Here is a 15,711-nt window from a genome sequence, read left to right as displayed (position 1 = left end):
TGAAATCACCAAGGATCAGGGTGTTAGGGGGGATACCTTGATGGAGCCATGTAGGTCCAGGCAGGAGGAGTGGGTGTCCTGAGTCATGGACAGGGGTCTGTAGCTGGCTATTACATGGATGGGTGTCTTGCTAGCTGTCAGTTGCACCTGGAGTGGTACTAGTCCATCATGTAGGTAAACCAATCTGAAGGTGTGCTTGTCTTTAATGAAGATAGAGACTCCTCCAACCTCCCAGCCTCATTTTGGAGTCAGAATGTGTGGAATGAGGTGTAGCCTGGTAAGGTAGGGGTGGTCTCCGTATCCATGAACCATGCACAGATGTTGGCATCTTCCAGTACGAGGAGAGGCAACACCGAGTGCATTTTCAGGTTAAGGCTCCTAGCATTAAGCAACAAGACCCTCAATTTGTTTTTTGACAGATCTTTTTTGTTGGAAGATTTGTCTTTGGGACATTGCCTAAAAAAGCACAATGGGGGAGGTAAGAGCCTTGGGCAGAATCTGGAATCCCAGGGGTGACAGGTGGAGGCCATATCTGGCAAAGCATTGAGGCCCATCGTCCATGTCATCCCAGGCTGACAGATACTGGATCCCCTTGGAATGACACCAGAAACTAAGCCAATTGTGAAGTCAATTAGTTTTTGTTGGTATTGTGGTATAATTCTTGGTGAAGATAGGGTCATACCTGCCCTGGGACACATACTCTGAGAGCTCAATCATGTCTCTCTTCATAATATCCAGGGAGGTACATCTCAAGTCATTCACACCAACGTGGACAATAACAAAGTCATACTTGTACCTGTTGTGGAGAGGCATAAGTGTGTGCATGATGTGGCAGATTCTGGCACCTGACAGATAACTGACCGTGACCTTCCCCTTGTCGAGCCTGGTGGGAGGGACACTGGTGTGTCTCACAATTGACTCGCCAATGACTGGTACGCTTGGTTTATTGTTACGCCTTATGGGCTGTGTTTGTGAGAGACTAGTGTGTTGTCTGCTGTGTGTGTGATGTGTTTGGTGTTGTGTGCGGAATGTTTGTGAGTGTGTTTTGGAGGTCTCTGCTGTTTAGGTAAGTTTTTATTGGGGAACTCTGCATAGGTGGGTGTGTATTGTGCTTGGCTATGTGATGTGGGTGGTGTGGTGTTTGTGCTGGCAACTCTGCATAGGTGGGTGTGTATTGTGCTTGGCTATGTGATGTGGGTGGTGTGGTGTTTGTGCTGGCAATCTCCTCTTTGTCAGTAGTACTGACTGTGGCACAAGAGAGCATGGATTCCAGGTTACCAATGTAGATGCATTTCTCAGAAGTAGAAGAATTACATGCTAGGAGAAGAGGGTTGTGAGTGAACACGAGGCAGTTGCTACACTTTCTCAGTATTCCCATGTGACTAGACTGGCAGTTGGTATATTTAATTAGCAGGGGGTGCAGGGGGGTATGCCCCCCTGCAAAAATGTTTAAAAAAATGTGTTTTTATTTTTCATAGCCTATCAGCTCAAGGGCCTAAGTAAGCCTAGCCAACAAGATCCCCCTGGCTTACATGACCCAAGAAAGTTATTTTCCTGTGCCCCTGTCAGAGCCACAAGTGATCCCCGGGGTGTAGTTCCTATTTCCCATCCACTTGTCAAGATTTTTCTTGAAGAGTGCTAATGAGGAACTTTGCTTGACATAGATGGGTAGCTTGTTCCAGAGTATGGGAAGTCTCTGGGACAGTAATGTATCCCTCTAGCATGTCCTGTTTATTGTGGTGACAAGGTTTAGGTCCCTAGAGCGTGTAACTCTGAGGGACTGGGATTTCTTTAGATGTAGCATATCCAACAGCTCTGGGTTTGACATAGCTTTATATGTTAGGCAGAGATCACCTCGGAGTAGGTGATATGCTAATGAGTAAAGCTGGAGTTTTTTGAGATGGTCCGTGTAGGGCATCTGTTTGAGGCCAGTAATCCTCTTTGTGAGGTACTTCTGTGCCTTTCCAGCTGCCGCAGATGTCTTGTGAGGTACATTCCAAAAGGGGCATTGTACTCTATGTAATGGGTCTAATGAGTGTCGAGTAGAGGGGAACAATGACCTCTTTTTTCCTGGATGAGAACCCTTTTCAGGAATTCTGAGGAAGTCTTGTGGCGAATGCCAGACGAAAGTGCTAAATCTAATAAAAAAAGATTAATGGTTTCACAATCAGCTTAGTGATCTTTATTTCTTAGACTGACGCCTATGTGGTAGTTCATGGGTACAGAGATTTTACCAAAGGAGATGACAATGCCCTTTTTGGCATTGGGCTTGAGGCCATGGCTCTGACACCAGGCATCTGTCTCAGTGTAGCCCTACTGTAGGATGTCTACATCATTTGGGGACTCGACTATGGCTCATAGTTTGCAGTAATCTGTGAACATCATTAGCCAAAGGCCTTCTGTGTTAGCCTGTACTTCAGAGAAGTAGATACCAAACAGGAGAGGTCCCAGGACTGAATCCTGTGGTACTCCACTTGTCACTGGTTTGAAGTCGATTCGGAGTCTGCAACTTTTTACAGTGTGGGTTTTGTCAGTGAGCCATTTGGCAACCCATCTTGTGACATAGGGATTTATACCTAGTTTAGTGAGTTTAGCTATAATTCCAGAATGAGGGATGGTGTCAAAAGCCATGGCGAGGTCAAGATAGGCTGTATGAACCACCTTACCCTCGTCTACGGCTTTGGTGACTGCCTCAAAGAAGTCGAGCAGTTTCATGAGGCATGATCTGCCTTTCACAAACCTGAACTGGGTGGGGTCCAGATTTGGAGGTTACCAATGTCTTTATTTATGAGTTCCATGATGATACGTTCCATGGCCTTACAGACCATGCTCGTCAGGCTAATAGGGCAATAGTTCCCGGGATCAGTGGTGGCTCCCCCTTTGTGGAGTGGGATAACTGTCGCTGTGCGCCATTCATTGGGCACAAAGCCTGACATGAGGCTATGATTGAACATGGTGCTTAGGTGAGGAGCCAGTTTGTTCTGAAGTTCATGTAAAACACAGCCTGGAATGTTGTCTGGTCTCATGGATGCTGTGTTGTTGGCTTTAGAGAGTGCAGCTTTTACCTGCATAGTTGTGATTACAGGGACTCTGCATTCTTCCTGTATAGATATGGGCCCTTTAGGGGGTGAAAGGGTGGTAAAGTTAGCACTGAACCTATCTGCCAGGATGTTGGCAATATCAGTTGGTTCTGTAATTTTTGTGCTGTTGTGCTGTAACTCAGAGCAGATCTGGGTGTTGCCATTGAGATAGCTATATAATGCTTTGTGGTTGTCCCTAGAATCAGTGGCGATTTTGTTTTCATAGCTAGCTTTGGAGGATCATATAAGGGATCTCAGCTTCTTATTGAGGCTGACCAGGGAGCTCCTCCACTCATGGAATTTTACTCTCTTTTGTAACAGTTTCTTCCATCTGTTGTAGAGTTTGTTTATGGCAGGGGATCACCAGATTGGCTTCCTTTTTTGAAGGATAGTGTCTTTGTTCTTTTTGGGATAGCATGATCCATGCACTCGTGTAAGTGCTTATAGAGTGCATTTGTGTAAGATTACGCAGTCGTAACTGTATTGTCCATCTGCATGGGTGTCATGAAGTTTGCCACTTTTGTTTTAAGCATGAAGTTGGCTTTGGAGAAATTTTTTACCGTGGTTTCCTTAATGGGGGGTGGGGGCAGGATGCGGATATCTAGGGTGATTAGCTTATGGTTGGATCTGACCAACGAGGAGTTGACTTCAGGTGTGGAACACTGGTCATTCATGTTGCTAATGACTAGGTCTAGGATAGTGATGCCCCTGGTGGGGGTGTGGATAAGTTGATCCATTGCATGGGACTTTATGAATTCCAGAAAGTGTTGAGCGAAGGAGTTGGTACATGAGTAGTTTTCCCAGTTTGTGGTGGGGTAGTTGAAATCGCCCATTATTAAGGTGTTTGGTTGAACCCTAATATTTTCCAGTACAATTTGGATTGCAGTTTTCCCCAGAGTTAGTTGCACTTGGATAACTTTGGATGCATTATGCTGAGCACCTAGCCTGGAGGTGTGGATATCCCTTATGAATATGTACACACCTCCGTCTTTGGTGTTCCGGTCCAGGTTAGATTGCCGAAAAGTGTGGTCTGAGTTATAGCCTGGTAATGCAAGGGTGCTGTCTGGAGCCTTGAACCTGGGCTCAGTCACTGCACAGATATCGATGTTCTCCATTTTAAGGAGTGCCTCGAGCGAGTGCATTTTGAGATTTAGACTTCTAGCATTGAGTAGCATTACCCTCAGTTTTTGCTTGCCTGTTCCTGTTACTGTGGTGAATTTGTCATTTGAACCTTGCCTAAAAAAGGCACTATAGGGGCAGCAAGAGCCTTAGCCAGTATCCAGAATCCTAGGGGTGGCAGGTGCAGGCCATCTCTGGCAAAGCATCATTGTCTGTCAACCATGTCGTCCCAGGCACATGGATACTGGATCCCCTTAGAATGACACCAGAAGCATAGCCAATTGTTGAAGTCAATCATTTTGTCCTTGTACTGCGGTATAATTTTATTTTAGTTTTGAAGTTTCAAAACTTTGATCATATGGTCTCAGCCGTATGATGTTTGAAGTTTTGAAACTTCGGTAATCTGATAGGGACCCATACATGTGCGTGTGTGTTTGCATATATATGTGTGTGTGTGTGTGTGTGTGTGTGTGTGTGTGTATATACACACATATATATATATATATATATATATATATATATATATATATATATACACCCCCACACACGTGTACATATATACATAAACATATTAAATCTTTTTAGCTAATCAGGCAACTTTCAAATATTCAGAATATGCATTACTGAGTAAAGAAATCTGAAATAAAATAATTGTATCATTAGAGTGAACATAATGAAGCACTCCATTAAATATATAAATTTACGTTTAACGATATTTATTTATACCCTCAGTTATGAGAGAAAATAAGTTGTTACATGATTGCAAATATAATATAGACTGTCTTGCTTTCAGTATGGGATAGTAATCTAGAATAATATTCTATACTTAACTACTATCACTATTTCTCTCCATAATATCCATGAGATTCAAATGGATACAAGTATGTTTAAAAGAAGACCTACAACTAATACAGAATATAGAAGTATATAAACTTCAATACATATATCAAACAATTCTTTAGTAGCTATGCCAGCTTCATTGGATCAGATGTGCAAAGATCAGAACATAAAAGGCAGTCAAATATGAGATAACGTGACGGCTAACTAATGTAATTTCTTTTATAAGTTTAAACAATGGAATTAATTTAATAGTCATCAGTGTTTACTTAAAAACGAATATTTCTTTTAATTATACTTGAAAGATGACTAGAACTGTAAAATAACTAGGAATCAAGTGAGTTATTAATCAACAAAGTTAGCGCGTTTCCTAAAAGGAAGTAGCATAATAGAAACATGACTGACTTCCTAATAAGAGCTTAATGTAAAGGGACACCATTGTGGTTAGTGAGGAAGCTTAAAACAGTTTGATGTGGGAGCTTGTGCAGTATGCCACAAGGTAAGTGAAGCTGAAGAACATGCTAGTTAACAAACGAACGAGCTGTACAAAAGGCACTATTACCTTGCATCAAAAATGGTAATATTCTGTGAGGAACAGATAAGTGATCCCAGCACACAAAATGTTCCCCTCATACAACCTGCACTCTATAAAATGTAGTCTAGCAACACTATAAAAATACAATCAATTCCCTACAAAATGAAAAATTAAAACAAATAAGACTAAAAATATCACTTTAACATGGTTAATATCGTACGTGAATATAAGAAAATTCACCACACGTGCGCTCCCCCCTCCAAAAAAAAAAAAAACGATTATACCAAGAGTCTTAAGGAAAAACCAAATTACCTATAAATCTAAGCTCTATAAAAAGGACTATATAACTTAACATTTAGAAAATAATGTATATGTTATTATGATATAAAAACATTATAATTGACTTAATTAAAAGGAAAATTAATGTTACCTTGAAGTATGAATATAAGACTTGATTGTTGCAGTAATAATGAAACATTCATCTTGAGTTCTAGAAAAAATGACACGGAAGCAAGATCCAACAAAGAATTTTTGAAAAAAAAAACTTTGACTAATGTAATTTCTAAAATATGTTTTCTATATTAAAAGGAAGGAACTTCCTAGATTTAATTATAAATTATAAAAAAAGAGTATGTGGAATAACTAGAAGAAAATGTTCAGAATAACAGTCAGTGCTTGATTGTAGTATTTCTGGTTTTGTTAGTACTAGTTGAGAGAGAATCTGTTTTTTGTTTCTTTTTCTTCGTGTCAGTCCAAGTACATACCTTTTCAAAGTAAGGGAAGACCATTCCATCTCTTCAGTAATTGATATGAGATTATTATTTCTTAAAAGCTGTCTCAGGTTTCAACTTTCTGTTACCTAAGAAGCTCAGTTGTGAGTGTTCAGCCATTTTACAGTGAGCTAATCGAAGGAAGGACACTCAGCAAACTCGGAGCTACAATATATAACATTAAGTATCCTGTTTTTTGTTTATTTTGTTCTTTATTTCTTTGTTGTTTATAGCACTTTGTGTACTGTGTATTTTTTCTAGCTAGGTTCACTGTGTGTGAGGTATTAACTGGAAATTGTCCACTCTTATTAAGCATCTGTTGGGTTGTTTGTTTATGATAACTTGTTGCAGTTAAACTCTTTTTTTCTAGTGGCTCCTTTAGCTGTTTAAAACTTTCATTTAAAGGCTCACTGCTGCTTTTCAGCTGTGAGTAACAATTCTGCAGTTTGTTTCACCCTCCCTCCCTGTTGGTATAGTGTTTTTATAGTTGGTGGCTTTGCAGTTGCCCGCCCCTAGTGTAAATTTAATCTCGGACCCTCCTCCCAGTCTAGTGTCATTACTCATTCTACCCAGTACAAGGGGAGCATTTGAGAAGGCCAATCAGCTTAGTTTCTGCTACTCCCTTCTCTCTTACATTTTTTTTTTTGGAAAGAGAGAAAGGAATCTGCTTTTACTGTATTTATTTTGCTTCTCATCTTAAAATTACTCAATTGTATTTATTACTGCTTGGTGTAACTCATTCTAAGCCTTTTAGTTTAAGCACCTGGGCTTCAGACCAGTTTTACATTAGGAAGGTTTGTGGTCTGCACTGTAGTGGCAGAACAGGTAGCTTACATCCTTCTAAGTTGGGAACTGCTGATTGAGGGCTCAGTGTCTGTTATTCTAAAAGTGTATTAATTCTGGTTTAAGCACTTGGGCTTGAGGCCAGTTATTTTACATTAAGAGGGTTCGTGTTCTGCACTCTTGTGGGAGGAGAGGCTGGACTCTGTCCTTCTGAGCTGGGAATTTCTGGTTAAAGCTTATAGTGCCTGCATATTTGAACTGCTTCTTACTGCAATTGGTGCACCTCGTTTGCTGTAGCATAGACTAGATCCAGGCCTGCTGAATCTAGCTTTGTTTGTATAACTTGAGCACTAATCCAGGCATTCTTTAAAGTATTCAGTTGTATTTATTACTGCTGGTAGTAACTTGATTAAAGTGTAGCTATCATTTCTAAGTCTTTTGGATTAAGCACTTGGGCTTCAGACCAGTTGTTTTACATTAGGAAGGTGTGTGGCCTGCACTGTGGTGGCAGGACAGGTAGCTTACATCCTTCTAAGTTGGGAACTGCTGATTGAGAGCTCAGTGTCTGTTGTTCTAAAAGTGTATTAGTTCTGGTTTAAGCACTTGGGCTTCAGGCCAGTTATTTTACGTTAAGAAGGATTGTGGTCTGCACTCTTGTGGGAGGAGAGGCTGGACTCTGCCCTTCTGAGCAGGGAATTTCTGGTTAAATGCTTATAGTGCCTGCATATTCTGTTTCTTACTGAAATTGGTACACCTTGTTTGCTGTAGCATAGACTAGATCCAGGCCTGCTGAATCTAGCTTTATTTGTATGCTTGTTGTTTGTTTATTTCCCTGAAACGCTAATTCCACCTAAAACGCGGCCTTTTAGCACTTCTGTGGATCCCTAGTGATATCTGCATTGCTTACTGTACTTATTTCCTTGTTTCACTTGAAAGTTACTGTTTGTCATTTTTGCATTTAAGTTACCTGGCACTTGCTCACTAAAGCAATTATATAAGTCAGCTCTAAAAAATTAAAAGCACTACACCCTCACAAACTCCCCTTGAGTACCTTGTTCCCCATTGGCCCTTTTTTCAATTATAAAGGAATTCCCAATACTATACTAGCATGTCCAAAGGTCAGTTGTCAATCTCCTCTCCAGTCCAGCTGGTGACTCTGGGAATCTTGAGGCAATGTTACAACTGCCTCATGTACAAAGACAACCCTCTCCTCCTCCCAACAAATTCCAACACATGTGAGAGATGCAACCATATAGCCAAACTGGAGGCTAAGCTCTCTCAACTCAGTACTGGCGTAACCAGTCAGGAGGAGAAGGAAACCACACTCACTACAATTCCAGTCTCACATAGACCTACCACGACAACACATAAACACACAAAAACATACTCTGAGGCTCTAAATAAAAATCTGCCTAAGCAGCAGAGACCTCCAAAGCAGACACCCAAGCAACCGCTACCCCAAAACAAAACACGTGCAACACATAGCTCACAAAGCCAGTGTGCCGAACAGTCACAGCCCTTAAGGCTAAACAACACACCTGATACACTTGTAATAGGTGACTCTATCGTCAGGCACACTGACGTCCCACTCACCAGGCTGAACAAGGAGAAGGTCACGGTGAGCTGCCTGTCGGGCGCTAGGATCCGCCACATAACACAAGCACTCAGGTCACTCCAAAGCAAGTACAAATATGACTCAGTCATTGTCCATGCTGGTGTGAATGACCTGAGACGTACCTCCCTGGACTACATGAAAAGAGACATAGAGGAGCTCTCTGAGCATGTAGCCCAGGCCGGTATGACCCTGACCTTGACCTTGAGTAGCATCTTACCCTCACCAAGAATGATGCCACAATATGAAGACAAGATGATCAATTTCAACAATTGGCTTAAGTGTTGGTGTCATTCAAAGGGGATCCAATGCCTGTCAGCCTGGGATGACATGCTCGACAAGCCACAATGCTTCGCTAGGGACGGCTTGCACCTGTCACCCCTGGGCTTTCGGATATTGGCAAAGGCTTTTGCTACCCCCATAGTGCCTTTTGGGCGGCTTAGGCGAGGGCAAAAGACAAACCCACCTCCATAGGTATCACAAGGGATAAGAAACTAATAGTAATGCTACTCAACGCCAGAAGTCTAAACCTCAAGATGCACGCACTCGAAACTCTCCTTAGCATGGAGAACATCGATATCTGTGCAGTAACAGAAACCTGGTTCAAGGCTCCCGAGAGTACCCCAGCACTACCAGGTTATACCTCATACCATGCTTTTCGTCCCCAAAACTTGGACCGAACCACAAAAGGAGGGGGGAGTATCAATATTCGTCAAAGATACCCACACCTCCAGGTTGGTGGCACAGCACGAAGCATCAGAGCCTATCCATGTGCAACTAACCGTGGGTAAAACTGCCTTCCAGTTTATAGCCTGCTACAGAACACCCTCCCAAAGACAGGAACCCCACTCGGCCTTCCAGAGAATACTGGAAAATATGAAGGTCTCTCCAAACACCATTATATTGGGCAACTTCAACTACCCAAATATAGACGGGGAGCATTACTCTAGCTCCAACACCCTAGCCCAAAGGTTCCTAGAATTTATAAACTCAAATGCTATGGAACAACTTGTTACCACTCCCACAAGAGGGGAAACATACTGGACCTGATCATCACCAACATGGGGACACTATGCTCCAGACCAGAAGTGTATCCCTCACTGGTAAGATCAGACCATAAACTAATCTCACTGGATATTCACATCCTGACCCCACCCCCTGCCCAGAAAACCACAGTGAAAAACTTCTCTAAAGCAAATTTCACACGCCTCAAAACCGAGGCGAAATCCTTCAAAGCCCCGGGCCTGTGGAAAATACGGCCCAGACCGCAGAATCCTTTATAAACGCATTCTATGAACACCTTCAGGAATGCATGGATCATGCAATCCCAAATAAAACCAAGACCCAATCCTCCAAAGGCAGACGTCCTGTCTGGTGGACCCCAGCCATAAACAAACTATACAATAGAAGGAGGAAGCTACTACATGATAGAGCAAAATCCCAAAAAGGGAAGGCATCTCTGATCAGTATTAGCAAAAAAACTATGGGCACTCATAAAATCGTCTAAGGCCAGCTTAGAGAAAAATTGCACAGGACACTAAGGATAATCACAAGGCTTTCTTTAGTTATGTTAGGAACCTCGGTGGGAATTCCCAGATATGCTCAGAATTAGTCCAAAATGACAAAAATACACCAAACCCACAGACATTGCCAACATCCTAGCTGACAGGTTCAGTGCAAACTTCTCCCCCCCCCTTCCCACCAAAAGGGCAAATATCTATCCCAACAGAGTGCTGCCCCCCTGACCTCTCAGATGCTCAGGTAAGAGCCGCCCTCTCCAAAGCAAAAAAACACAGCATCAATGGGACCAGATGGTGTCCCAGGCTGCGTCCTACATGAACTCCAAGAAGAGCTAAACCCAAACATAAAACTACTGTTCAATCTTAGCCTTACTACAGGATATGTACCCAAAGAGTGGCGTACAGCAACAGTGGTCCCTCTCCACAAAGGTGGTGCCTCAACGGATCCTGGAAACTATCGCCCCATAAGCCTGACTAGCTTGGTATGCAAAGCTATGTAAAGGATCATCATGGACCTTATAAATAAAGATATTGGGGACCTACAGACACTGGATCCTACCCAGTTTGGCTTTAAGGGCAGATCCTGCCTCTTAAACCTGGTTGATTTCTTTGAAACAGTCACCAAGGCCATTGACGAGGGGAAGGTGGTCCACACAGCCTACCTGGACCTCGCAAAAGCCTTCGATACAGTACCCCACTTGGGCATTATAGATAAGCTCACCAGCTTAAATATAAACCCCTATGTCACTAGATGGGTTGCAAACTGGCTCAAGGACAGAACCCACATGGTTAGAATTGCTGGAGCCATGTCAGACTCCAAACCAGTTACAAGTGGTGTCCCACAAGGCTCAGTCCTGGGACCTCTTTTGTTCGGTATATATTTCTCGGCGGTACAGGCCAACAAGGAAGGACTGTGGCTGACCAAGTTCGCAGATGATCAACTCTCCAGCCGACACAAGCATCCTCCAAAAGGGCCTCATAGAAACAGACAACTGATGCCAGAGCCATGGCCTCAAGCTAAACACCAAAAAGTGTATAGTCATCCCCTTTGGCAAAAACAAAGTGCCCACAAATTACCACATAGGTGGTAATCCATTGAGTACAGAAGAAGTCATTAGGGACCTGGGGACCCAAGTTGATAGCAATCTCTCATTTGACAACCACGTGGCCAAAGTGGTTAGAAAAACATTTTATATAGCCCATCTAATCATGAAGGGATTCACATCTAGATCAGGGGAGGTCATCGTACCTCTTTACTCATCCCTCATCAGGCCCATAATTGAGTACAATGCCCCTTTTGGGATGTACCTTACCAGACACCTGCAGCAACTGGAAAGACCCCAAAAGTACCTCACCAAGAGGATCAAAGGGCTCAAACAGATGCCATATGCTGCCCGGTTAAAGAAACTCCAGCTCTACTCAGTGGCATACCGCCTGCTCAGAGGCGATCTGTGCCTGACGTGTAAAGCCATGTCCAACCCGGAATTAATGGACATTCTGCACCTCAGAAAATCCAAATCCCATCGAGCTACGCGCTCGAGAGACTTGAACCTCAGCACTGAAATAAATAGGACATGCTGGAGGGACAGATTCATAACCCAGAGGCTCCCTTCACTCTGGAATAAAATCCCAGTCCATGTTAGGCAGAGTCCCACATTGACTCTCTTCAAGAGGAATCTTGATGAGTGGATGGGAGATCATAGGTTTACCCCGGGTATCACTTCTGTGTCACTGTTAGACAGAGGCACAGTATACTAACCTCAAAAAAAGGCATAGCAAAATTAATTTAAAATGGGTGGCGAAAGCCAAACACACTCTGGCTAGGCTTATAAATGCCCTAGGGCAGATAGCCTAGTATGAACCTATGAACCCATGAACAAAAGCAGAAGCTTCATCTAAGGTATTAAAGATTCTTACTCCATTTGAAAGTTGTATTTTTATTTTTGCTAGGAAGATGATTTGAGATTTAAAGCCATTCAGTCTAAGAGATTTCATAAGAGGCCAGCATCCTTTACTAAGCTCCATTGTTTTTGATGAATAGTCATTTTCAAATATTATTGAATGTTGTTTATATTTCAAAGGTGTTTTCCTCCATACAGTTGTTAGTATCAGATGTTTATCAACAAGTGATACAGATTGTATTCCTATTTATCTTGGAGGGCAACATGAAGAAGATGGAATAGGATTACCTATGGCTGTGTGTGCTCTTTAAATACCATATGGAAAACCTTCTTGAAGATTCAGTATTTCTGGAATCCAAGTATTTAAAAACGAAGTTAAATCTTCTCCTTCATTTTTTTTCTGGTAGACCAAAGAGCCTTATTTTATTTCTCCTTTCTCTCTTCTCTCAACCATCTATTTTGTTTAGAAGTCAAGTGTTTTGTTTTAGTAAAAATTCAGTTTGAGATTCTTCTTTTAGCCTGCCATCTATATCACTCAAGGCATTCTCCATATCAAGAGATTTTAAATTGTTGCTGCTGTAGCATCTCTTTAAAGACTTCAGTTTATTTTAAACTGTTTTCTCTTAGATTTTCTAAGTTCTCCTGAAAACCATCCATTTTTAAGGAAAGATCCTGAAGAGTACATGTCACTGATTGTATTTCAAATTGCTTATCTTCATTCAAAATAACTGTCATCAAGTAGCTGTCTCTAAGTAAAGTAACGGGAATTTTTTTCATAAAATGTTATAAAAGTCGGAGGTGAAGTTGTCTGAACTATTATCAGTTAGACTGAAGCATAATTTTCTGAAAGGTAATTACTCTGTTTTTATGTTTAATAATGCAGAGCTCTAAAAAGTTGTTGTGTTCAGTTAGCCGTCTTGGGTCCACCCCCTGCATATTTCTCGTTTGACCATCCGCTGCCACTTGTTGCTTTAAAATGGAAGGCCACTGAACTGTATGCAATACTCAAAGAATAATAACGTACGTATATCTTTTATTTGTACATTTGCGACTGATTTATATTTAGACCTTGTAAGACAGAATCTTTACATTTAGTGATTAGAAGTTGAATATTGAATTCCTTGTCTGTGTTATATGTGAACGAGTTACTTTTGTGACTTTGTCATGTTCAGAGAAAGCAGTGATTTAAACAATTGCTTCACTACAATGTGTTGTTCTGATTAAGTGTAGAAGTTAATAAAGGAGATGAAAGAACCTAATATAATATTGTAATAAAAACTAAAAATGCTTCGAGAAGAAAGGTGCGTGACAAAACCAAATCAAAAAGACAAATGCTGAGAGAACAAGCACAAGAATTTGATAAAGTGTAGAGCTTTTGTCTACAATTACAAATCCCGTTAATTTCTGATGTTTGTTTGGTTTTTGCTATGGATTTCTACACATCCTAATAGATTTTGGGTGTGTTTTGGTATACTTTAGCTTCACAGGTAACACACTCACATTTGGTGGAGAAAGCTGTGGTGCTAGTCCCACACAATGTAGTTGAATTCATTTTCCTGTACTAACACTGTATTTGGGCATAAGCGGATGCTGCACTTCTGAGTGTGTCATCATTTGGATGAGAAGTCAAAATGAGGCTCAGGTGGATGTAAAAGATCCCATGGCACTTACTTTTTTATTTTAATTAATATATATTTTTTACTTTTATTGTAGTTAAACACACAAAATATACATGAACAAGGAAGCATAATATAATTGTTTGAATCAAAGAAAAATAAACTTTTTGAAAGTATTTACAAATTCCTTCATCCTTTTTTTCTATAACCATTTAGATAATAGTCCCAAATAACCATTTATGTAATAGTCACAAATTTTATTAAATTTCACACCTCATTAATCAGATACTCCATATAGTCCCAAATAAAATAAATATCAGCATTCATATCAAAAGAAAAATACTATCATATGTCCATTCATAATCATCTCTAAAGAAATAAGAATTACATCAGTTTTATAATATTTCAAAAGCACATCCCAAAAAACTTACTTATACTACAGTCTACCAATGCATGCAGCATAGTTTTATTTTCTACCATACAAATATTACATAATCTGTACTCTCTCAATTTATATTTCGCAGGCAGCTTGCCTAATAGTAGCTACCATAAGAAATATTTAACTTCATTTGCTTATTGAAACCTTTGCCTTCTTTTCAAAATACCACAGTTTTTTGATGTATTGGAAACAATTATTCTTCAATCAACTAAATATTTTGTCTACATACTCACTCTTAGTGAAAGACATTGTCTTCCTATTAGTAGTAAAAGAACTTTCCCAAACATCTATATATTTTCCCATTGAGTAATTATATTTAAACTGAACCTTTCACTATTAAACTTTGTAAAGAATTTTAAATAAGCAAAGAAATTGTAAGAAAACAATTGAATTAATTAACAGTGATCCTCATTTTCGTAAAAAAAAAAAAGACATTTCTTTTTATAAGACTTAATCTATTACCCCAGAATAATGTGAAATACATATCTAAAGGGGCATCTTCTTTACTGTTTGGAAAAGGGAAAATTTGTCCTAAATGCCCCAACTTTTCCAAAATGGCAGTATTAAAAACAGACGCTTTTTTATAAATGATAACTTAAAACGCTGCCAGTTATCTAATCTGTGTTGTGTATATATGAGCAAATTCTCCCATTTTTTATGTAGTTTTACCACCTAAATACCTGGAATCATAATTTCATATGTTACACATTGGATATTGTGACTAGCTAGTGTTAAACAAAAAGTCTTAAATTTCCTTAAACTGAATTGCAATATACCATCCATAATGATGTTGTGACTTTATGTAATACTCTATCTATATAGCATTCTGATTGTAGTTACTATATTAAAGTCAAATACATAGGACAGAACTAATGGAATGCAAACTCCTGGTATAATTTCCCATATTGCAGAATTATATTCTTCTGTGCATTCCTCAGCAATAGCATTTATTAGTAATAAAAGTATTATATCACTAAGCAAGCAACTTTATTTTAACTCTTCTAGCCATAATCCTTTTTCCTAAATTCTCATTTATTGAGGGCCTGACCTAATTAACAGAATAAATATTAAGTAAGATATATATATATATATATATATATATATATATATATATATACATATATATATATATATATATGTGTGTGTGTATATATATATATATATATATATATATATATATATCCCATCAGTTGCAGTGAATATGCAAGTAAGATATACTTCGACCACATGCATAATATCTGTTTGTGTTGTAATTGACTTACCCTGAAAATCAATCATTCAGACCCAAAACAGATTCAGTCTACTATTTGAATTTAATATACAGGAAGGGGAAACATCTTGTTTAGTTCCTTGTATTACTTGTTGTTTTTTATCCAGCAAAATATCCACCCTAAGATCAGTTCCCAAATTGTTTTTATTGTAAAATTACTCATTTGAATCAATATGCTATAGCGATTAGTCAGAATTTTGTTATGCTTGTGTATATTCTTTTTTGAGAC

General features: G+C 39.9%; 1 protein-coding gene across 5 annotated transcripts in view; it reads left to right on the top strand.

Annotated features, from left to right (window-relative positions):
* The window catches only part of ZNF710 (zinc finger protein 710), a 914,149-nt gene that overhangs the window by 32,098 nt on the left and 866,340 nt on the right, over positions 1 to 15,711 (top strand). Inside the window, exon 2 of one of the 5 annotated variants that reach the window (XM_044078293.1) lies at positions 13,041 to 13,177. The exons of the other annotated variants lie outside the window; for them this stretch is intronic. The gene's annotated coding sequence lies outside the window, so the exon portion shown is untranslated. The remainder of the gene's footprint in view (positions 1 to 13,040; positions 13,178 to 15,711) is intronic. 5 annotated transcript variants of the gene reach the window in all.

Source organism: Protopterus annectens, chromosome 7.part0, assembly GCF_019279795.1.
Source record: "Protopterus annectens isolate FY-2018-M chromosome 7.part0, PAN1.0, whole genome shotgun sequence".
Classification (NCBI taxonomy): Eukaryota; Metazoa; Chordata; order Ceratodontiformes; family Protopteridae; genus Protopterus; species Protopterus annectens.
The sequence above is the reverse complement of the archived record's forward strand: the minus strand, read 5'-3'. Positions and strand labels throughout refer to the sequence as shown.